Here is a 24763-nt window from a genome sequence, read left to right as displayed (position 1 = left end):
ACGAAAATCACACCTAATACATAATTATATGGCAGTTTTCTAATGTTACTCAATATTAAGGCAATAAAAACTTCTGAGATTCATTTGACAGAAAAGAGAGGATTACAAGTAAATTCTGTGCCATATAATATGTAGATGATTTTTTAATTACAGTAAAACCCAAAAGCTCTCATGCTAAACATATTCAAGCAGACACATATCACCAGATCAAATAAATTATATAAACAAAGCAATACACAGCATGACGCAATACTGAAACATTCCCAAAACATTGCAAGCATTTAAAGATGTGCATTAAAAGCTTTTTAAGTGCTAAAATTTACAATGATATTTATTTTGAATTAGTAAATAAGGCAGCAAAAATATATACTAAACATACACTGTATAATCAAGTACACTGCATAACTGAATTATAAAGTGAATCTGATTGAACTGTTTATAAATTCATATAAAACCGATAGCAAAAATACCTACAATACAGTACTTCAAATTCAAAACATTCACAGGGATAACTGGACATAAGGGAACTAATGAAATAAATTCTTTAGATCACCTGAATGCAACAAACAACAATAATCACCTTTCTATCAGACTTACAAAATCATATCTAAGAACTAATTTCATCTTTACACTAACTACCACACCAAATATGAGAACAACCAGCAGTGATGATGCAATTAAGACATTTGTTCCATCATTTAGAAGTAAAAGCTGGGACTAATCTTGAAGAATTTTTTTCAGAATGTTAGCATCAATGGATGGACTCCAGAATATAGACCACTATAGTATTGCTATCAATGGTTATATTTTATCATAGTCTGTCCTCTTTTATGCGACACCCTTGGGACCAGGACACTGTCTGACTACAGAAACTCCCAGATGATAAAAATCACCTCTAAAAAACCACCTACATATACAAAGTCTTGCCAGCTCATTCATATATATATATATATATATATATATATATATATATATATATATATATATATATATATATATATATATATATATATATATATATATATATATATATATATATATATATACATACATATATATATTGCTATTATCAAAAGTAGGACAAAGATTGTGAATAATCAGTCATTCATCAGATTTAGTTCCTTAGGAAAACCCTGTCCTGTTCCATAAGCATCTCTCCAGAAACGCTTACACCTTCACTAAGGTGGAACCTTTTCATAAGTGCATTGTCTTGTTCTGATCTCCTGGAACCTTTCAATGTTTTCTGGCACTCCAAACATTTCTGGCTTTCGTTTTCAGCAAAAACCTAAAATTCTGCTGTGTTTTGTTGCTTTAAACCTGCATGAGAGAGAGAGAGAGAGAGAGAGAGAGAGAGAGAGAGAGAGAGAGAGAGAGAGAGAGAGAGAGAGAGAGAGAGAGAGAGACACTATTGGCATGGTTAAGCATTTACACTGACATATATCTATTTGTAAAAGTGAAATACAGTACTTACAGTAGTGAACATTGCTCTACGAAAAAATCCTTGAATTAGTGAATTTTCTGCTAAATATTTGGAAATATGTTCCACAGAAAAATCTGTGATTAACTGACGCCGCGAATACTCAACCGCTATACAGCAGGGGTTGACTGTAATAAACTTGTATTAAGAATAATGACAATTTTAGTAAAACTGTTGTTTTATGTACTGTATGCAATTATTTTTCATGCATTACTGTCACTATCGTAGTCGACGCCTGGTATTCGTGGGGGATAGGGACCAAAACCACCTGCAATAAGTTGGAACACCCCCCTTTAAAAATGCTTGTAACTGCCTATTTTAATAGTTCAAACACCAAAAAAACCTCTAAAAATGCTTGTAACTGCTTATTTTAATAGTTCAAACACCAAATATACCTTAAACTATCATCCTAAAACACTATAATATCATTTCAAAGTCATCTTACAACATTAACCTTAAAAATATATGGCTTGCAGCTACTTTAAAAACTAATCAAGTTACCCCTGAGAGAGAGAGAGAGAGAGAGAGAGAGAGAGAGAGAGAGAGAGAGAGAGAGAGAGAGAGAGAGAGAGAGAGAGAGAGAAACAAAAATACATATGCACATTAAAAATATTTTATACACTTGTGACAGTACATACACAAAGGTAAATCAAGATTAATTCACAAAACTAGGTTATAAGGATATACAGTATCAGTAAAAATTAAACTAAAATCAATCATAAAACAAATAAAAAATATGCCAAAGTTTCTTCGGCACAACCAAGTTTTCTGTATAGCGTATAATGCTGTATGAAACCGTCAGCCGGCCTTGGTGGCCTTTGTTGTTGTGCTGCCAGATGCACAATCATGGCCTACTTTAACCTTAAACGAAATAAAAAACCACTGAGGCCAGAAGGCTGAAATTTGGTATGTTTGATGATTGGAGGGTGGATGATCAACATATCAATTTGCAGCCCTCTAGCCTCAGTAGTTTTTAAGATCTCAGGGCAGACAGAAAAAGTGCAGATGGACAGGCAAAGCCATCTCAAACAGGCAAAGCCATCTCAATAGTTTTCTTCTACAGAAATCTAAAAATAGGGAAGCTCCCTCACAAAGCATAGGAGCTACAAGCCAATAAGCAACTAGCAGAGCTGGTACCCTGCTGTGTGATTGGCTAATTCCAATCCTTCCAGCCAATAGCGTGTCATCATGGAGCCTATGTCAAAGCAAACTGTAACACACATATGTATGCATGTGTTCACTCAATGATAGCTTTGTGAACTTCTTGGTTTTTAGTTTCATATTTTTATGTTATAGTAATTCATATTTCGTTAACCCTTAGTGGATGGATCCCCTCATGAGAGGATCTAATTCAGGTTTTGGGTGGTGGACGGATCCCCTCTGAGGAGTATTAATATTACGTGCCATACAGTTTGGCTGTATCGAGCTGGAAAGAGTTTCCATCACTTCAATGGCCCATAAACGAATGGTGGCAAGTTTAGAATTCAGGTCAGCTCAATCAATGGGCATCTCAGGGAGATCAGTATTGTTCTTGACTTGATGGGGGAATGTCTTGCTCCTCTCTCTCTCCCATGATGCCTTTTTATTTATTTGCTCATAAATATACCCAGAGATTGCTGTTGGTTTTAGTTCTTACCTTTTATGATAAGATGTCAGTTACAACTGTAATTTTTCAAAGAAAAGTTTAAAGAAATATTAAAAAACATGTATACCTCCAAAAAAGTTACTGCATCTCCCCATCTCGGTAAATTTATGTAAATATTTTACAACAAATATACTCAGAATTTATTACTGATTTTAGTTCTTATCTGTTATGATATTGTGTGAGCTGTAACTATAATTTTACAAAATAAAATAAAATAAATTAGAAAAAACATGTATAACTTATTAAACTTTATGAGTGTTTTGTAAAAGAGACCCCACACAGGATTGTTAATAGTCACTTTCAACTTCCTGTGGAAGGTAGGGAAAAATTTTCAGATTTTTTTTTACACCATGTGCATTTGCATATCTTCTGCTTTCCATTGATGTGTTTTTCTTAAATTGGCCAACCTTAAAGTTTGCCTGGTCTGGGGGGGTTGCATGATACATGATTAGCCAATCCCTTAAGGGTTAAAGGATATATACAGTACCGAAAGAGAGAGAGAGAGAGAGATGGAAGGGTTATCCTTACGCTAAATATCAAAAGAGTGAAATTATTCATAAATTATTGAGGAGAAAGAAAGAAAATTTTGAGAGAGAGAGAGAGAGAGAGAGAGAGAGAGAGAGAGAGAGAGAGAGAGAGAGAGAGAGAGAGAGATATATATATATATATATATATATATATATATATATATATATATATATATATATATATATGTATATATATATATATATATATATATATATATATATATATATATATATATATATATATATATATATATATATATATATATATATATATGGTTCTTATGTTAAATATCAAGACAGTTATTCATGGTTTATGACAGAAAAGGAGAGAATAACTTGAGAGAGAGAGAGAGAGAGAGAGAGAGAGAGAGAGAGAGAGAGAGAGAGAGAGAGAGAGATGGTTCTTATGTTAAATATCAAGACAGTTATTCATGATTTATGACAGAAAAGGAGAGAATAACTTTTGAGAGAGAGAGAGAGAGAGAGAGAGAGAGAGAGAGAGAGAGAGAGTTCTTATGTTAAATATCAAGACAGAGATTTATGACAGAGAGAATAAGAGAGAGAGAGAGAGAGAGAGAGAGAGAGAGAGAGAGACTGTTTGCCTAGGTGCTACCATTTGTCAATATGTCAAGATGATTGACAGTTAAGCCTACATCCCTCCCTCAAAGGAGACTTCATAACAGTAAAAGATTGGGAGAAAGGAAAGAAATGTGCTAAAATCTTACCTAATTTACTACTGTATATTTTCCATAATGAATTGATATTTTGCTGTGTTTACATTAACCCTTAAGGGACGGGCTAAATATATATCAAGCACACCCACAAGACTGGGCAAACTTTAAGGTTGACCCATTTAAGAAAAATCAAATCAACGGAAAGATTAAATAGATTAAGTATACCTTAGTTTAACCAGACCACTGAGCTGATTAACAGCTCTCCTAGGGCTGGCCCGAAGGATTAGACTTATTTTACGTGGCTAAGAACCAATTGGTTACCTAGCAATGGGACCTACAGCTTACTGTTGAATCTGAACCACATTATAGTGAGAAATGAATTTCTATCATCAGAAATAAATTTCTCTAATTCTTCATTGGCCAGTCGAAGATTCGAACGCGGGCCCTGTAGAGTGCTAGCCGAGAATGGTACCGACCACTCCAACGAGGAACTTAGGAAGATATGCAAATGTACAAGGTGTAAGAAAAAAAAATCTAAAAATTTTTCCCTACCTTCTATGGGAAGTTGAAAATGATTACTGTATTTACATCCCTGCATGGGGCCTCTTTTACAAGACATTCATAAAAATATGTTAATTATTCTTATGAATGTTTATGAAGTTAAGTACTTTTTCTAATAATTAATTTTATTTTGTAAAATTATAATTAAAGCTCAAACAATATCATAACAGATAGGAACTAAAATCAGAAACAAATTCTGAGTATCTTTGTTGTAAATTATTTACAAGATTTACTGAGATGGGGTGATGCAGTAACTTTTTGTGAGGTATACATGTTTTTTCTAATATTTCTTTGCAAAATTACAATTATAGCTGACATACTACCATCAAAGATAAGAACTAAAGCCAGCATCAATCCCTGGGTATATTTATGAACAAATAAAAAGACATCATGGGACAGAGAGGGGCAATACATTCCCCCACCAAGTCTCGAGGCATACCGATTCCCATCTGTCCTGTGCTGAGCTACAACAGTTGCCATAACCCATTTATGGACCATTGAAGTGTTATGAACATCTTTTCCACTATTCATCCAAATCGTACGCGGAGTAATATTAATACTCATATGAGTTAGCTCGTCCATCACTCAAAACCTGTTATAGATACTCATATGATGATGCCCATCCATTAAGGGTTAATATTATTTGAAAATTAGTGAATCTTTTTTTGATCATACCCTGTATACCTTAAACTAAAATGCTTGTAACTGCCTATTTAATTAGTTCACTGCCTATTTTAATAGTTAGAGAAGTACTGTACATTACAAGAAATAATGATGATAAGTTTATGATTACGTAAATTATACTGGTAATGTATACAGTAACCCCCAGGATTTGCGTTCTCACAATTTGAGGAATTTTCTGTGGAGCCTATCTATAAATTATTTGCAGGAAAACTCACCCATTCGCAAATTTTTTTGTAGAGCAATATTCTGTATTTTCATATTATTTTCATGACTAAATACTGTACTGTACCTACATATACATTTTATGATAAAATAGTCTTACAGTACTAATTTTCAAGTGTTAATATTGCGTTTAATAAGATTACTGTAAATAATGTAAGACTAATTTTCAAGTGTTAATATTGCGTTTATTAAGATTACTGTAAATAATAACATTAAATAATAAAAATAATAATTCTCTCTCTCTCTCTCTCTCTCTTTCTCCTTACTTTCTCAGTTTTTTTTTTCTCTCTCTCTCTTACTGAGAGAATTTTTATGCATATGTAATATGTATGTTTGTTTGTTTTGTATGATAAATAAATGATTTACTAATTTTCAAATATTAACATTAATGTACTAAACACAGCAAAATATACATTCATTAAAGAAAATATAGTGATTTAGTTAGATTTTAGTTCAATATACCACATATTTCCGCGTATAACACGATCTTTAAATCATAAAATTCAACCCTAAAAATAGGGGGTTGTCTTATACTAACATTCTAAAAGTCAAAAACCTTGAATTCTAAGTGATGTGTATCGGTAGGCTAGCCTCAGCCTCAGTGCGATAACCACCGACATGCATGAAAACATTTACATTATGAAATAAACTGATAATAAGGGTAATAAAACCATTTTTACCTTATATATTACTGGCATATCTTCATAATAAATAGCCTATTTGAGGAATAATTCCATATCAATCAAATCAAGCTGACAAAATGTAAATATCGAGTTATGGTTGCGCTCTCAGCAACCTTCTTTCGGTAACCTAGTTTAATTATGGTACTAATAACATTTAGGATAACATAATATTCATCTTTCATTAAAAATTCAGGCTGTTTGTAACTGTTTAGAACAATTCAGTCATATGAACGATAATTACCATAGTTTATTGTATTGCTGTTAGGGACTGCTTATGACTGGTGATGAAACGTAAACAAAACAATGGTTTCCCTTTTAGGTGGCGTCTGTAGAATAAACATGACATAGAATCGACTTGTTAATTCGTTTACCATATATACTCGTTAATGTGCAATCTCGCCCACTGTGCTACCCCAAAAGTTTCACCCATAAAAAATGATTTTATCAAGTATCTCCTGTATCATGTGAGTTTCTTTTTTGAGAGACCAAATTACTTTGGACTAACCTCTTTTACTCCATCTTCTAGTTAAATAAGGTAAAAAAGTATAAGCGAACGATAAAAGTATTGTTAGTTACGTTATACTAGTTGAGTAAACGACTACAGCCCTAAAGAACCGAACGAGAAACAATTGTTTTGCTATGAACATGGTCTAGGTCGTGGCTATGAACAACCAAATCGGATAACAACAGCTGTTTTGCTTTCATTTCAACCATTGTAAGATAGTAAACAATTACTGTGGTTATGTTATGTAACAAATGAAGTTAAGTAGGAAAGGAATGATATATATTTTACATTATACCCTTATTCACTATGCAGAAAAGATCGTGAGGAAATACTGTATACTGCTAAATTTAAGCTGCAAGTTGTAGCTAAAACTGAGAAAACAAACAATGTTCAAGCACTAATGACTACAAATTATCGTGCATCGGCAACATGGATGAAACTCCTAAACTTAGATATGCTATCAAACTCGACCGTAAATAATACTGGAGAGAAAAGTATTTTAATCAAAACTACTGGGCATGAAGGAGCACATTTTCCTGTTGTTTTAACATGTATGGCAAATGGGACGAAACCTTCCCCCATGGTTATCTTTAAACGGAAATTGAACTGAACCCGAAACAAAAATTCCTGGAAGGTATTTTATAATACAATTAGTAATATACGAATGCATACAATATTACCGGATACAGTGAAATAATGCATAACTTGTTAAAAGATCCATGGAAAAGATGCATATTCATTATGTTTGCTTTTTATAATACGATACTAATGTGTGAACATTACATATGCTAATTTTATATTTCGTGTATGATGCAATCCCCTTAAAACAAGCTTCCAAATTAGGTCTTCACAAGTCCCATGACAAGCGAGTATATACGGTATTTTGAATTTCTAAGGAGACAGTAAGTAAAACAGCATTTGTAATAACATCATCTTTTACATCAGAAATATTTCATAAGATACCTGTTGTTGCAAATGCTAGCCTATACACAGATGGTTTTGTAATTTAGCAGTCATCTTATACTACATATACGAGATCAATTCATGAAAATTTGTCATAATTTTGTATCTCATCTAAAGGTCATACACGAAAATATATGGTAAATTCTTTCCCTCATCTTTTTCTGAAAGCTTTGGAGTGAGGGGGGTGTAACCTGTCAAATATCTTGACATACTGATGCATAGGTAGAAGATGTTGCCACTCGGTGGTCAAATAAATGTTGCCACTTGGTGGTCATATACCCTATGAAGGATACTGAAAAACTTCTCTCTCTCATTTAATTTTAATTATGTTTCTCTCTCTCTCTCTCTCTCTCTCAATGAAATAGATTTTTTATGCATATGTAACATATGTTTAGTTGTTTTGCATGAGTTGTATTTTTGTTCTCTCTCTCTCTCTCACTGAGGTAGGAGAGAGAAAGACTGCATAAGTAACATGTATGTGTATTTGTTTTGTTTAGTTTTATAAATAAAAGTGACATTACTTTATTAATTTTCTTCATATTTTCCATGCTATAATTACAACTTTTTGCATTTGTATAGTAAATTATTAAAAATTTGACACATATACATATCATTCCCAGTCTTTTTCTTGGATTCTTCAGAGCGAGGGGGGGGGGTTGCAAGTACCTGTCAATTAACTTTAATTTCCATCTTTTGATATCTAACGTAAGAAAAACTTCTCTCTCTCTCTTTCCAAAATTATTCTCTCTTTCTTTGTTTTAATATGTAAGAACAAACACCCTCTCTCTCTCTCTCACACCAAAGGATACTCGGAATGTGAGAGATGGATGGATACATAGATAGAAAGGGAAAGTGGTTGATAGAAAGATATACTCTCTCTCTCTCTCTCTCTCTCTGTTACTGGCCAGAAGGGTTAGAAGTATGTGTTTATATTTTTAAGGGTAAAATGTTTGAGATGACTTTGAAATGATATTAATAATATAATTTCAAAGAGTAATACAGTAATAGGATAATAGTTTAAGGTATATTTGATGTAGGATGCTAGTTTAAGGTATACATTTGGTATTTGAACTTTCAAGATAAGCACTTTTTGAGGGGGGTTAACTATTTGCGGATTTTAACTATTCGTGGGGGGTTGTGGTATGCATCCCTCAAGAATGGGGGTTTCTGTACCAACATAAATTACCCAGTTATTGAAATACAAAAAGTTGTAATTATAGCATGGGAAATAAGAAAAAATGAATGACAAAGTAATGTCACGTTTATCTATAAAACTAAACAAAACAAATACACATACATGCTACATATGCAATCTTTCCCTCTCTTACCTGAGAGAGAGAGAGAGAGAGAGAGAGAGAGAGAGAGAGAGAGAGAGAGAGAGAGAGAGAACAAAAATACAACTCATACACCAGTGACAGTATGTATACAAAACATCTGAGCTACAAACTGTGTGATTGGATATTTCCAACACTTCCAACCAACAGCATGTCATCAGAGAGAGAGAGAGAGAGAGAGAGAGAGAGAGAGAGAGAGAGAGAGAGAGAGAGAGAGAGAGAGAGAGAACTGAGTTATGTTTGTATCGGTAAAACAATTACAAATGTTGGGACAGTTTTTTTTTATATATATAATGATGAAAATAGATCAATATTGAGGGATTTTATACTTTAAGATTTTATAGATATTTTGCTGTGTTTAATCAATATTAATATTCAAAAATTAGTAAATCATTTTTTCATTATAATGTATTTAGTCAAAAATAAAATGAAAATACAGTAATCAGTGAACTTTGCTCCATGACAAAATCCATGAATTAGTTAACTTTCCGCGAAGATATTAGGAAATGCATTCCACAGAAAACCCTGTTAATAACTACAGCCTCGAATGCTAAACAGTGATCTAGTGGGGGTCGACTGTATTATAATTTAGGAACACAGCACTCACACGCTGTTTGCATTCTGCTAATGTTTACTTTCTTAAAATCATCAGCTGATTACAATTTACCGACATCATCACAGCCATTAGTTGCCAAATGAAATGCATTTTGGAGATTTATTTTTTATGTAAATTATCGAAGCACAGTTTAAAAGTGAAACTTAATTAATTTATAAATGAAGTAAATTAAATGAAGTAAAGCTGTGATTTAGTCAGTAACATATGTTCCTTTTGCCACTTCCTAAACATTTTGTGGCATGCACATTATTCGTTTCTAAAATGACTGCTACAACCATAAATTTCACGGCATACTTTCTTTAAACTTTCCTCTCCATTGCTTCAAGGATAAATAAAGAATTACTGTACAGTCGATCCCCGCCTATTCACGGTTCAGTATTCACAGATATTTCTGTGGAATGAATAATTCGGTAATTCGCAGATTTTTTCGTCAAGACGTATTCATTAATTACTGTATTTTCATGTTATTTTCTTGACTAAATAAATCTTTTTGATCAAAAAATGGTTTACTAATTTTCCAATATTAATATTAATGTAAACATAGCAAAATATCAATAAAATGTTTTTTTTTCAATGTATAATGAAATATTTAGGTACATACTTAACTTGTGAATTACCAATGTCTCCCTATCTATTGAAAAAAGAAAATGGGTCAGCTTCTATACTGTATGAGAAAAAATGGATGTATCTGATTGTATAGCGGTAACTTGTGTAGTTTTCACACTTAGCTATAAGCCATATATTTTTAAGGGTAATGTTGTACAATGACTTTGAAATGATATCAAAGTGTTTTATATGATAGTTTATGGTATATTTGGTGCAGGAAGATAGTTTAAGGCATACATTTGGTGTCTGAACTATTAAAACAGGCAGTTATAAGCATTTTTAGGGGGGGGGGGGTTGGTATTCACAGGTGGGTGTGTTATGTATCACCCACGAATACCGGGGGACAACTGTATTTTATTTTCATTTATGGAGGTCACCACTGAAAATTAGCCAATTTTTATATTTTCATTTATGGAGGTCACCACTGAAAATTAGCCAATTTTTAACAAGTCAACGACAGTAATGCAACCATTAATAAATGTGTTAGCTACAGTAACTGACATCGGCAAACGGGTGTTTCTCAATTCGACTGTTTATATCAGTACTTGCTGTTGTTTATGCCAGTGTTTTGCACGCTGTAGTAAGTGGTGGTTAATTATAAGAAATAATGACGAATTCTTAGAAAAGTCACAAGGATCGTCAGTCTGAGTTAATGTACGACAATTTACATTTAACCTAATGAACTTTGGTTTCTAGGCCTATTTGATTAGTTAACACTCACATAAAATATGCATTATCAATGGTATTTACCAAAACAGAGACAGGCATAGAAAGCTTAGCCTAGTGTAATCTACTCATATTACAGCTTGCACTATACATGATGTATATGATGAAATTATATATTTAGAAATAATTTTGATATGCTGTATATTTTTGAGTTTCACAGAATGCTTTCGTTGGAAATAAAATGTGCTTGTATATTTATGGAGCAAGCTTCAGTTCCGAAATCCGAAAAAATCCAAAAACTGAAACGATATGTGGTGCTGCTCCCATGACCAATCATGATTTGATGGCAGAAAGATCCCAGACCATGGGAGGTCCTGGATCATGGAATGCCAGAGTTAAGAGGTCGGACTGTACCAACAACAGTTTAATTTAACCAAAGTTCTTTCCTACAGAAATAGGGCACCTGTTCCACCACAGCTAAAATGATGTATTACAAGTAATGTCTTCAAACTTTCACCTTTTAAAAGCTAACTGTAACATTGAGATCAATACAAATACCTGTTCAATTTTTTTTATTCGAAATGAAAGTATAAGTCTTTTGCTATAACTATCCTAAGTCAAAAACAACTGAAATCACATTACAACCGCTTAGCAAAAATGCCTTTTGCTATTTCCAAATACAGTATGACACAGTCTGACCTCAGGCACAGAAAGTAGTGTCAAACACACAGTGAAGTGGTTTGGACTAATACCAGTCTGCTGCCAGAAAAAAAATAATTGCATCCAATTATGCACTTGAAGGAGAGTTTCTAGGTATGGTAGCTCCATAAATGCAAATTTATGGCTGAAGCAGTCATATTTGGGGTTTCTACAAGAGGTCCTCAAGAACTACAAGCTAGTCATCCTCCATTCAGCCCATGGACCACCTGACATGACCTGATAACTTAATTTTCCTACCTTTAGTTGTGCTAATCATGGATGGAGATATGTATAATGTTTACAGACAAAGCTCAGGCACTGGGGCTTAGAAAGCCATGATCACTGTAATAAAAAATCAAATAACAGCAAATGGGAAGCATGAAACGTGATAGTTGAAAATAAAAATAGTACAATGATTATGTCAAGTTGGATAGATAACGCTTATAAATATTAAAAGATGAATATGAAATCCAAAATTTTGACCGAGAATTCTACAAATCTTGAACATGTGACGAAGTAACAATTTCATTCTCTACACCAAGAATACCAGCCACAGATTTACCATGGTTACTCCATCAAAAATATGGAACCACATTTATATTTTTCTATTTGCAAAAATTAAATGCTTCTTGCCTACTACCTCACTTTCAATGTTCCAAATACTTTCCACACCCAAGTAATGAAAGACTAGCAAGCAATTCTTGAGTTTTTTTAATTAAAGGATGATATACATTAAAATTATTAAGTGGATGCTAAGAACTATCATTATGTCTGTCCTTAGATTTGTATATACAGTTCAAAGTTTGGACTAAAGTTCTCAGTTTCATATCATATATGAATGCAGTGAAATGCTGGAGTCATGATAAATAAAAATGATGATACGCCCTATATATAACTTGTATATACATCTCCTCATCAACCTTTGGAAAGAGATGAAAACTTATAAGCAATTTATGCAAATATCTGAAATATGTTATACATTATCACTGGGAACTTCAAAACTGGAAAGCACAGCTTGCCCTTCAAAAACTACCTCAGCATTTTAACAGACATTGCACTGGCTATCTAATGAAAAGAGTTGACAAAACAACAAGAGGAAATAATACCTAAGATCTGGTATTTTTCCTAAAGAAAATTATGATATCCAACATAATAGTTACCATAAAATTATGCAAGAGTCACCACAGTATAATTCACTTTGAAGTAGAAGCATCCTTTTCAAAAGAGAAAAAAGTTACAAATCTAAAGTTTCAAAATCCACATTTTAGAAGGCTGCAAGTGAGATAAAAAAAAAATACCTATAAGGCAGGGAAACATGCAGAGGAAATTATGACTTTCACCTAAACTCTAAGCCAATTCAAGACTCATACAACCAGCAAAGAAATATAACACCAAATGGGATCAAACAGCCATTAAGGTTTATAGTGGATATATTCTTAGAACCATCAAGGGCTGCCTAAAATGATGCAAACTGCCAAAGTCACAGCCATCACAACAGACAAATAGCTCATGTAAAAAGGAATGCAGGAAGGTAGACAAATGAAGGCACAATTGGAAGACAAAGATTAGACTGCAGATAAAAGTAAAGATGGCGGATTTATCAAATTACCATTCTGCCAGTGTACCTCAGAAATTCCTTTTGTCCCAATAATATAAAAAAAATAAATTAAAATTAATAATTGTGCAAAATAGAAAGTAAAGAAGAAAATGTAAAAATTAAAATAGGATAGCTGGGCCAAAACAAGTTTCCAGATTCAAATGGATTCCATCAAAGTTGAAAAGATATTGCTCATCACTGCTATGAATTCTTTAAGTATCCTTGGAGCAAAGGAATTCTGTGTTGGGTTGAAACTGGGATCAACAAGCTTATCAACATGGCTTCATGCTGCAACACTTACAATCAAACAAATCTAATGCTAAGTAGTCAGCATAATTTTATAAAGGAAACTGATGCCTAACCTTTTAGACTTCTCCCAAGACATGAAAAAGTAAAGCAACAGACCTACTCTACCTAAATTTCCAGACAGTGTTTGTCATGGTGCCACATAAAAGGATGATAGCAGAAGTAAGAGTCTACATATCTTAGATGAAGTAAAAGACTAGACAGAAGATTGGCTAGGTAATGGAAAGCAGAGTGGTGTCATCAATGGAACATTCTTTCATTGGCTAAATGTCAAAATTATTTATTTTGATTCTGTGCTTGGTCCTTTGCTCTTTATTATCTATATTGACAACCTGGACTTAAGGCTGACCAAGTAACAATGCAGACAAAAGAAGTTGCAAGAAGACCTGGAGAAAATAAGGAGAGTCAGCAAAGGGCTGATGCCATACCACTTAGAAATATGCAAAGGCATGCACATAAATGATAAAAACAAGAATGCCAAATGTAACCAGTTGGCAAAGATACAGTGATCATTCACAAAATTTTCACTTCATTATAGTTTTCCTTTCCTTCAAAATGGATACAGAAATTTTTGGGATTTCAGCTGCTGTCATCACACAGCACTTACCATATATTTTGTAATGTTGAACTGTTTGTATGTTGAGCTTCAAAAAGATGACATTCCAAGTACCTCTTAATCTTCTTGTTTCATATACTGCCTGTTAGCATAACTGCAAGATCTTTTCAAAGAATTCATTAAGCTCCTCTGAATAATTCACCATTTTTGTGGTTTCCAAAATTTAATGTGTAAAAACTTATTCAATATTGCTATTTTATGGGCTCCAAAATTCTGCCTTTGGTGCTATTTTCAGTTCTACTTATATGGGGTCATTCTCATCCTTCTGGGAAACTGCCTAATTTATTTTCATTCTGTTCAATTTATTCATCTTAATTCAACTTCCTTCATTACAGGTAACATTTTAGGAGAGAGGGCTTCTTTGCTTTCCATATTTTAGGCCCATCACTTTTAGGGCTAAGGTAATAACTATGATCCTAAAATTTCATAGTACTATATTTTATATAGATCAACTTAGAATTTCACGGTATAGGCAATCCCTGGTTTACGACAAGGGTTCGAGTCTCCGGCCAGCTAATGAAGAATTAGAGGAATTTATTTCTGGTGATGGAAATTCATTTCTCGGTATAATGTGGTTCAGATTCCACAATAAGCTGTAAGTCCCGTTGCTAGGTAACCAATTGGTTCTTAGCCACGTTAAATAAGTCTAATCCTTTGGGCCAGCCCTAGAAGAGCTGTTAATCACCTCAGCGGTCTGGTTAAACTAAGGTATACTTTTAACGACAGGGGTTTCGTTCCTACACCACTTCGTAAACCGAAAAATCGTTGAAAATCATAGAAAATCCTAAGAAAACCTTACTTTTAATGCTTTGGGTGTGTTGAAAATGATGTAAACTGCATTTTTATTGAGTTTTTAATAAAAAAAAACCCTAAATTTTGATAATTCTGATGTTTTGGAGTCACATTTCTTCCGCCGGATTGGTGTATGACTCCTTCATAAACCTGGAACATGCGTCGTAAACCGGGATATAACTTCTAATGAGTATATTTGAAAAGCGTCGTAGCCTCGGAATGTCATGAGCCGGCCCCGTCGTAAACTGGGGACTGCTTGTACTAACTTATATATCTTGCTCTGACAGAATAAACATTTACACCTTATCCATAGAGGCTGTTTCTAAAAATCTTAATCTACAGTTAAATTGTGAATTAAGTAAATGGTCAGTTTTAGTTCTGTAGCATCTGCTAAAGTACATATCCTCCTGATAACAGTGCCAAGATAATAACTGAAACATGAACACTTCCTAATATTCAGACTTCAATAAATATCACTCCATCTAAGCTCAATAACAGCATGGTGAATACCATCCCAATTGGCCTGGAACTTCAATTACTCCTTTCTTGAAAAGCTAATATCAGGAACAACAGATCAATCTCCACATTACCCAAGGCAAACCATGACCAGGCGAGCCAATTGGCAAACCTACTCCAAAAAATATAATTCTTGTGAAACCTATGAATACAAGGCCAAGACAGTTGCCAGATTGGTGTGTGGGTTCATTTATGAACTGCTCACAACCAGAAATAGTGGGAAAGTCTAAAGCAGCAACTCTATGCTTATCAGCTTCATAGTCAAGACTCACCAACAGGTGTACAATACTAAACCATACTGTTAGAATTGTTAACACCAGCACTTTTTATCCCTGATAACCCAGATGATTTGTTGGGTGTCCTTGGAACTATCAAACTTTTCCCATGGCCATCAATAGGAAGTAGCTTCAAATATCCATTACCATATCACAATTACTCATGACAGTAGCCAAAATGTTTCAAGGTAATGTCATGGGGTCCATGGATAGATACAATGCAGAGATCCTAAACCAAAAATGAGTTGAATTATTATTTGCTGGAAGTTTCCTGTCAACATAAATTCATATGTCACTGATGCAATAAATACTAATATAACAAAGCTCAAAGCAGGTAAATAGTTTACAGTGTACAAAGATACAAAATAAAAATTTCAAATTAAATTAACCTATCTTAAAACTTGTCTACTTAAAGTTAAGTCTTATTCAAAACTTGTCTTTAAAAAATTAAAGATTTTCATCTGGAAAAATTGCTCCAAATTATTGGAAACTGTGCAATCACCAATGTTGTCCATGCAACTAAAATACTGTATGTCTCTCTCCCCAATCTGCTCAACTTGGACATTTGACCATGAAATGTTTAACAGTTATGAGGTACCAAAGTCTTTACTAAGAGTGGATGACACCACTCATTAAAAGCCTGAGTTAATCTAGTGTTACCAAATTTTGATCTTGTCATATTCAGTTTACTACTTTACTATCTAAAGGGCATACCAATTATGTACCTTAGAGGTGTTTCAGAAGTTCTCAATAGAAATTACTACTTGTTATTTACAGCTATACAGGCAGTCCCTGCTTACCAGGGGCATGGTTAACAGTGTTTCGGTGTTACAGCACTTGGCTAGTGATGTCATTAACCCTTTAACGCAGAAGCCCTATTTACAAAAACGTCTCCCGTATGCCGGCGGCGTTCAGTGAGTTAGCGCCGAAGCGGAAAAATTTTTTTCAAAAATCACAGCACGCTTAGTTTTTAAGATTAAGAGTTAATTTTTTGCTCATTTTTTTGTCATTGCCTGAAGTTTAGTATGCAACCATCAGAAATGAAAAAATATCATTATCATATATAAATATTGGAATATATGACAGCGAAAAAAAAAAACTCGTATATAATTGTATACAAATCGGGCTGTAAGCAAAACGGTTAAAGCTAATGACTTAATTTTTTTTATTGTATTGTACACTAAATTGCAATGATTTTGGTATATGACAAATTTTAAAACGATCAAAGTAACACAGAGAAAATATTATCACAAAATGATGCATGAATTGTAACGCGTGCGGACGTAAAATTTTTTTTTTTTTTTTTCAAAAATTCACCATAAATCGAAATATTGTGCTAGAGACTTCCCGTTTGTTGAAAAATGAAGCTAATTGATTGAATATTACTAGACTGTAAGTGTTTTAGCTTACAATTGCAGTTTTCGACCATTTCGGTCGAGTTAAAGTTGACCAAAAGTTGAATTTTTTCTATTTATCGTGATTTATATGAAAATATTTCAAAACTGATAAAAGCTACAACCATGAGTTATTTTTTGTTGTATTGTAAATGAAATTGCGCACATTTTCATATATAAAACTTTATGTATCGACTAATATAAAATGTGCAAATATTACGACAACGAGACGAAAGAATTTCTGAGATGTTCGGCCGAGTTACCGCGCAGACGTAAGGAAAATGTTTTTTTTTTAAAATTCACCATAAATTGAAATATTGTGCTAGAGACTTCCAATTTATTGCAAAATGAAGGTAAACAATTGAATATTACTAGAATGTAAGAGTTTTAGCTTACAATTGCGTTTTTTTACCATTTCGGTCGAGTTAAAGTTGACTGAAGGTTGAAATTTTGGCAGTTATCGTGATTTATGTGAAAATATTTCAAAACTGATAAAAGCTACAACCATGAGCTAATTTCTGTTGTATTCTACATGAAATTGCACACATTTTCATATATAAAAGTTTATGTAACGATTAATGTAAAACGATGCAAACATTACGACAACGTGAAAGAATTTCTGAGATGTTCGGCCGAGTTACGCGGCGCAGACGTAAGGAAAAAATTTTTTTTTTCAGAAATTCACCATAAATCGAAATATTGTGCTAGAGACTTCCAGTTTGTTGCAAAATGAAGGTACATGATTGAATATTACTAGAATGTAAGAGTTTTAGCTTATAATTGCGTTTTTTTACCATTTCGGTCGAGTTAAAGTTGACCGAAGCTTGAAATTTTGGCAGTTATTGTGATTTATATGAAAGTATTTCAAAACTGATAAAAGCTACAACCATGAGTTATTTTCTGTTGTATTTTACATGAAATTGCGCACATTTCCATATATAAAACTTTATGTAATGACTAATATAAAACAGTGCAAACATTACGACAACGTGACGAAAGAATTTCTGGCGCGGACGTAAGGAAAAAGTTTTTTTCAAAAATTCACCATAAATCGAAATATTGTGCTAGAGACTTCCAATTGGTTGCAAAATGAAGGTAAATGATTGAATATTACTAAAATGTAAGAGATTTAGCTTACAATTGCGTTTTTTTACCATTTCGGTCGAGTCAAATTTGACCGAAGGTTGAAATTTTAGCAGTTATCGTGATTTATATGAAAATATTTCAAAACTGATAAAAGCTACAACCATGAGTTATTTTCTGTTGTATTGTACATGAAATTGCGCACATTTTCATATATAAAACTTTATGTAACGGCTAATATAGAACAGTGCAAAAATTACGACAAAATGACGAAAGAATTTCTGAAATTTTCGGCCGAGTTACTGCGAGGGGGTAAGAAAAAAGTTTTTTCAAAAATTCACCATAAATCGAAATATTGTGCTAGAGACTTCCAATTTGTTGCAAAATGAAGGTACATGATTGAATATTACTAGAATGTAAGAGTTTTAGCTTACAATTGCGTTTTTCGACCATTTCGGTCGAGTCAAAGTTGACCGAAGGTTGAAATTTTTTGTAGTCGACGTTTGCTACATCCACTCGGCATTCAACAGACAATTTTAGTCGACGTTTGCTATGTCCAACAGGCGTTTAAGGGTTAACCAGATTTTTGGCACCAATAAGCAGTTTATAGGCATCGGTAAGCGGTTTATTGGTACCTATAACCGGTTAACGGCGTGGTAAGCAGTTTACTGGTGATTTTTTGGTTATCAGTGATTTTCAGTTAGCGGCACTTGGCCGGGAACGGAACCACTGCTGTTAACCGGGGACTGCCTGTAGTACAATCTACCAAAAAATTATTGTCCACATACATATTTGGAAAGAAATTTTTTCCCTTACAAAGTTGACCAATACTTATGCAAAAAACTCAATGCTTTAGAACTGAAAAGCTGATGTTAATATTTTTTCTCAAATCTGATTTACCTTTCAAGAAGCCTTTTTATTCCACATTCTCGTTTTGAATTCAAAAAGGATCTACAGTCATAGAAAACTGTAAGAAAATTCAAGTTTTCAGCTTTAAGTACAATCAATGACGGATTCACAAACATGCAGATTGCTAATTATTCTCCCATACCTAAGGTCCCAGGAGTCTGCAATATCTTAAGTGATCCACAACTTGTTAGAACAGGTACAGAAGAACTACTTCTTTGATTAATGTATGAAACACACAAACAAAAATGTAATCAATAGTATAAGAACAAATTAAAGTAAGAGAAAAGAAGCAATCTGATAATTGTAATAGTGATAAAAATAAAATTCATATTATTTATGGTAAAGATCTATCCATCTTCTCATGGCAAACACTAAAATAAAATTCTGGAAAAATCTAATTCTTAGAGACAATTTTTTTTAATATAAACCCATACTTATACTTTAGCCCAATTTCATGGATCACAAATTCCATATACATCTGTCTTTAGTTTAAAAAACAAAGAAAAGCAGTTGCTGACAGGTATCTCTAGGCATGCACCAGCAGATTCAATTCCCCAATAGTTAATTACCTCATTTCATGTGATGTGGAAAATTAGCTGTGCAGAAAATGCAGGGTAGAAAAGTGGCTCTGTAGGAAAAAATTCTTTCCTTATTAAAAATTGGATTTGGTTCACTACAAACCCATTGCTTATACTAAGGCTCAAATAACAACTAAGGAAGGATGGATGTAGTTGATAGAAATCCTGAAATAAACTGCTTGAGATTCAGGGTATCCTGTCATCATGGACATTTTAATATCATGTGAAACCTTCACTGGGAGAATATCCAGTTTAGCTGAAGCTAGAAAAATAATTCTCAACTGGCTACAAGGGACAATTTTTTTTCTTCTTTTTTTGAGATAAGATGCCCTACCAATGACTGCCAAACACTGAAGAGGATCCTGTCTTTGGAGGGACTTCTGCATCTACAACAACCTTTCCACCCTCCCTCTGTTGTAAAAACACTGGGTTCAAGGTGACTTTTTCCATGCACAGATATGTCGCTCTCAGAGTCAGTTCTAACACGGACTTGTTCAAATTTAACAGAAGTCCCAAGTAATTGCATAATGAACAAGCTGTTGAAGATGCCAGCAATGTTCTTCTGAAGACAATGCTATCACATGCCAGTCATTCAACTTACTTTTGAGCCTTGTATTACTGATGCATATCCAAGGTTCTACTGGTGCTAGCACCCTGGTGACAGTTTGCAGGGTCATTGCCAGTGTGAAAACTTGAGGGGCTGTGACCAGTCCAAAGCAAGAAACCTGAACTGGGAGACAACATTTTTCGAAACAAAGCTTAGATGCAAGAGTGGAGATATGAAAGTAGGAGTTTCAAAGGTCCTCCGAGCCCTTTCCAAGTGGAGTGTTAGATTGAAGCTACCAACTCCAACCTGAAAGTGGTCTGCTGGAGGATCTGAATCAGTGACTTGCGATGGATAATGGAACTCCACCCTCCTACCAACCTGGGTATCACAAACAGACAGCTGTAGTATACCATACAGACATTCAGCATTTCATTGATTGCCTGGAACCTCTGTGGCTCTCAATCATACATCCATACATCCAAATTGAAGAATTTTTAAAGTAATTTGTATTTTTCCTAACATACAAACCTGAGGTCTTTACATATGGGATTAACTTTCAGCAAGCTGGAAATCCAGCTGTTAAACTTTTGCAAGGTGGTTATGGTAATAGCTACCGATGGTAGGGGCAGAAGCACTGCCCAAGTCAGTGCGCATTCAATTCTATGCAGTTTACTTTTTGGCCCAGGTAGGAGAATGTGGGGTGGTAAGAGGTGGGCCCTTTATGTAAAGACCCAGGTTTGTATGTTAGGAAAAATACAAATTACTTTAAAAATTTGTCATTTGTTCCTACACAAATACAAACCCTTGGTCTTTACATATGGGAGACTTACTTTTGGAGGGAGGATTCTGAGTAAATCTCTGAACTGACTGGTAGTTCAGCTCACCTGGGTACTCTCTTGCTGGTCATGAAAGAGCAAAGGAAGGAAACCATACCTCTGATTTATTGAACAAGAGAGTTGTTCAATCGTCAGACTTCCGGGCATTTCAAATTAAAGAAATGTAATATCCTTAAATCTAAAAGGTTTGGATGAACCCACATTGTCAGAGACTATAAAGCTAAGAATAACTAACTGGTTTGCTCATAGTCAGTCCCTCTCTCCCCTTGCTAGAGAGAACGAAGGATTTGCATCTACTAATCAAATGGAGCTAGATTATAGGTAGGATACTCAGTCATCTAGATCACCTGCATGTATGCCCATCCAGTAGGTAATGACTCATTCACTGTTTTTCTGTCCAGTGAAAGAAGGAAGACAGGAGAAAGGGAGGAGGCCAGTCCCACACACACCTCCTTGCTGCTGCACACCTTAAGTGAGATGCAACCACCTCTCCCTCCAGAGCTGGGTGAACTACATGACTTGTTGAGCATTCACCACAGGATCCAAGGAAAGGGAGTCCAAGGACGTATGTGCAACGTCCCAAGGTAACAGGAGATAAATGTGATCTGCATGATTACATTGCATCCTAGTGCTCAAATGACAGGTTCTTCCTGAATGCGATGGACAGACCGATGTCCCTGGCCTGAAACACACTGATGTCCACCAGGAAGTTGCAGGTACACTCATTTGATCATTTCACTAGTCGGAGAAATGACAATCTGGACACCGTTTCTTGGCCTACTCAAAGCTAATAAATGATTCATTGGCACTGGGCTGACAGTCTAGTCTTTATGGAGGCAACATAGATGCCATATTGTCATTGGAACCACAGGAACATAGAAGTAGAATGATCAACCTCACTGATCACCTTCGAAACATGTAGAATGGCAAAAGGCGTAAGCTTCCAGATGTAAATGGATGCCAAAGATGTCTTGCTTTGTTCAATGGTGTTAGGAGACAGAACAGAATAGCATCATCTTCAGTAAGTCAAGAAAAGAAGGACTATGGTCAAGCTTCTTCAGAAGTTGAACAAATTTCCAGAAGCCAAGGTGCCAAGATCAACTGTCCTTATCTCCTAACTCCAACGAATGAATTGTTGTAATTACATCAAACTTGCTTGGGATGTATCTGACTGGCCACTGTACTGAATGTTCTACTGTCTACTCGTGTACCTGCACTACTACAGGGTAGAAGAAAGGACACTACAACCTTTTGTTGGCTATGGCACTACCAGGGTGTCGTTGCTATCACAACGAGGGGTGTCTATCTTTGGATCTTGAGACTCTTGAAAGTCTAAAAAGAACTGTGCTTAAGTTCCAAGAAAGGAAGTATAGGAGCCTGCCGCCCTGGTCAATGTTTCGAAGAATGAAAAACCTCGGGAGGAGGATAGTGTAACCATGGCACTACCTTGGTGCTGTTGCTATCAAAGGAGTGTCTATTTGGACCCTGAGACTCCTGAAACTGTTTTAAGATCCACATAACATTCTTTCCCACTTGGGTTGTGGATCAAGTGGTAACTGCAGCAGCAGCAGGTACTGCTTACATCTCCCACTCCTCACAGGGGGAGTGTAACTACATCACGTCAAAAGAAATGGAGCTCCTAGACACCACTTTTTGACTGAGTAGGAACCAAAAACAAGCTGTTGGAACTTAGTTTGGAGGCGCTGTTGACCTCCCGACGAATCAGGCAGAAAAACAGGAAGCTGTAAGCCCAAGACTTGGATCATGGACGTGAAAGATGTCTCCTAGGTGCCAACAGCATCTAAAGTTTCTAGGGGGCCACTTATCCCAGTACTGACTAGCCCCAACTTTTCTAACCATGGATACGAGACATCTCCTAGACATCAACAGAATCTGGTGCTCCAGGAGGCTATCTATCCAAGTACTGACCAGATCAATCATTGCTAACTTCACTGATCAGATGAGAAGAGATATTTTCAATGTGGCATGGTCAATGGCTGTTATGCCCACGGGCCGTAGAGACAGAGCTGAATTTTAACAGCTTTGGAGTGCTGAGATTGAAGGACTAATTGACCATCTTCCTAGATTGAAAAATTCTCCAAAATGTCAAGGTGTTAAGACCAATTGTTGCTAACACTGACCCTAGAGGCAGAACTTGTCTGTCATACATCCATCATCCTGGAATGCATCTGGTTGACCGCTGTGCTGAGTGTGCTACTGTCATGAGTAATTGTGATATGGTAATGGATATTTGAAGCTACTTCCTATTGATGGCCATGGGAAAAGTTTAATAGTTCCAAGGACACCCAACAAATCATCTAGGTTATCAGGGATAAAAAGTGCTGGTGTTAACAATTCTAACAGTATGGTTTAGTATTGTACACCTGTTGATGAGTCTTGACTATGAAGCTGATAAGCATAGAGTTGCTGCTTTAGACTTTCCCACTATTTCTGGTTGTGAGCAGTTCATAAATGAACCCACACACCAATCTGGCAACTGTCTTGGCCTTGTATTCATAGGTTTCACAAGAATTATATTTTTTGGAGTAGGTTTGCCAATTGGCTCGCCTGGTCATGGTTTGCCTTGGGTAATGTGGAGATTGATCTGTTGTTCCTGATATTAGCTTTTCAAGAAAGGAGTAATTGAAGTTCCAGGCCAATTGGGATGGTATTCACCATGCTGTTATTGAGCTTAGATGGAACTTCTTGTCTCATGGCATCAACCTAACTAGGCTAAGTTAGGTTAAGTACCCAACCCAACCTAGGCCCTTGAAGAGTAGATGACTACCTTCTGGTTGATGCCATGAGACAAGAAGTTCCAGGATATTGAAGTGCACGTCTCGTAAGGTTAGGCTAGAACTATTTAGGCTAGGCTATGTTAAGGTTAAGTGCCCAATATAACCTCTTGAAACAAACAAGACTAGCAGCATGATTTCTAAGAAGAGTGAAAAGTAGTGTGGTGCCTGCACCTTACATGATGCCAACACTGACCATGAGACAGAACACTATTGGAACTCTTACATTCACAATCTGCACCAGAAATTTGCACCATTGTACGATGCATCAAGGCATGATGAAAATTCTGGTGAAAGGAAGGAAGGAGGCTGAGAAAACAAACTTGAGTGTCCGGTGCCATGAGAGCAACTCTGAGACATAAACGGAGCACCCTGCAAGAAAGAAGTCACCAAATGAGGGTTGGGATATGTGAAGAACCATAAAAAGATCCTGTATAGGGGTCACTAAGAGTACGTGATCTTCTGCAAGGCCTGTCCGGACAGTTCGGTACCGGACAATTAGGCACCAGGCAATTCAGTACTGGGACAGTTGGGTATCGGACAATTTGGTACCAGACAATTTAGTAATGGAAGGCTTTTAACTAAACTACTTATCTGAGATATGAAATAATTATTCCAAGTCAAGTGGCGGTCACCCATTCATTTGTATATTTTCGG

General features: G+C 35.1%; 1 protein-coding gene across 10 annotated transcripts in view; it reads right to left on the bottom strand.

Moving 5' to 3' along the window:
* LOC136828667 (ATP-binding cassette sub-family C member 5-like) overlaps positions 1-24763 on the bottom strand; it is a 323720-nt gene that overhangs the window by 114011 nt on the left and 184946 nt on the right. The window lies entirely within an intron of this gene.

Source organism: Macrobrachium rosenbergii, chromosome 43, assembly GCF_040412425.1.
Source record: "Macrobrachium rosenbergii isolate ZJJX-2024 chromosome 43, ASM4041242v1, whole genome shotgun sequence".
Classification (NCBI taxonomy): domain Eukaryota; kingdom Metazoa; phylum Arthropoda; class Malacostraca; order Decapoda; family Palaemonidae; genus Macrobrachium; species Macrobrachium rosenbergii.
The sequence above is the reverse complement of the archived record's forward strand: the minus strand, read 5'-3'. Positions and strand labels throughout refer to the sequence as shown.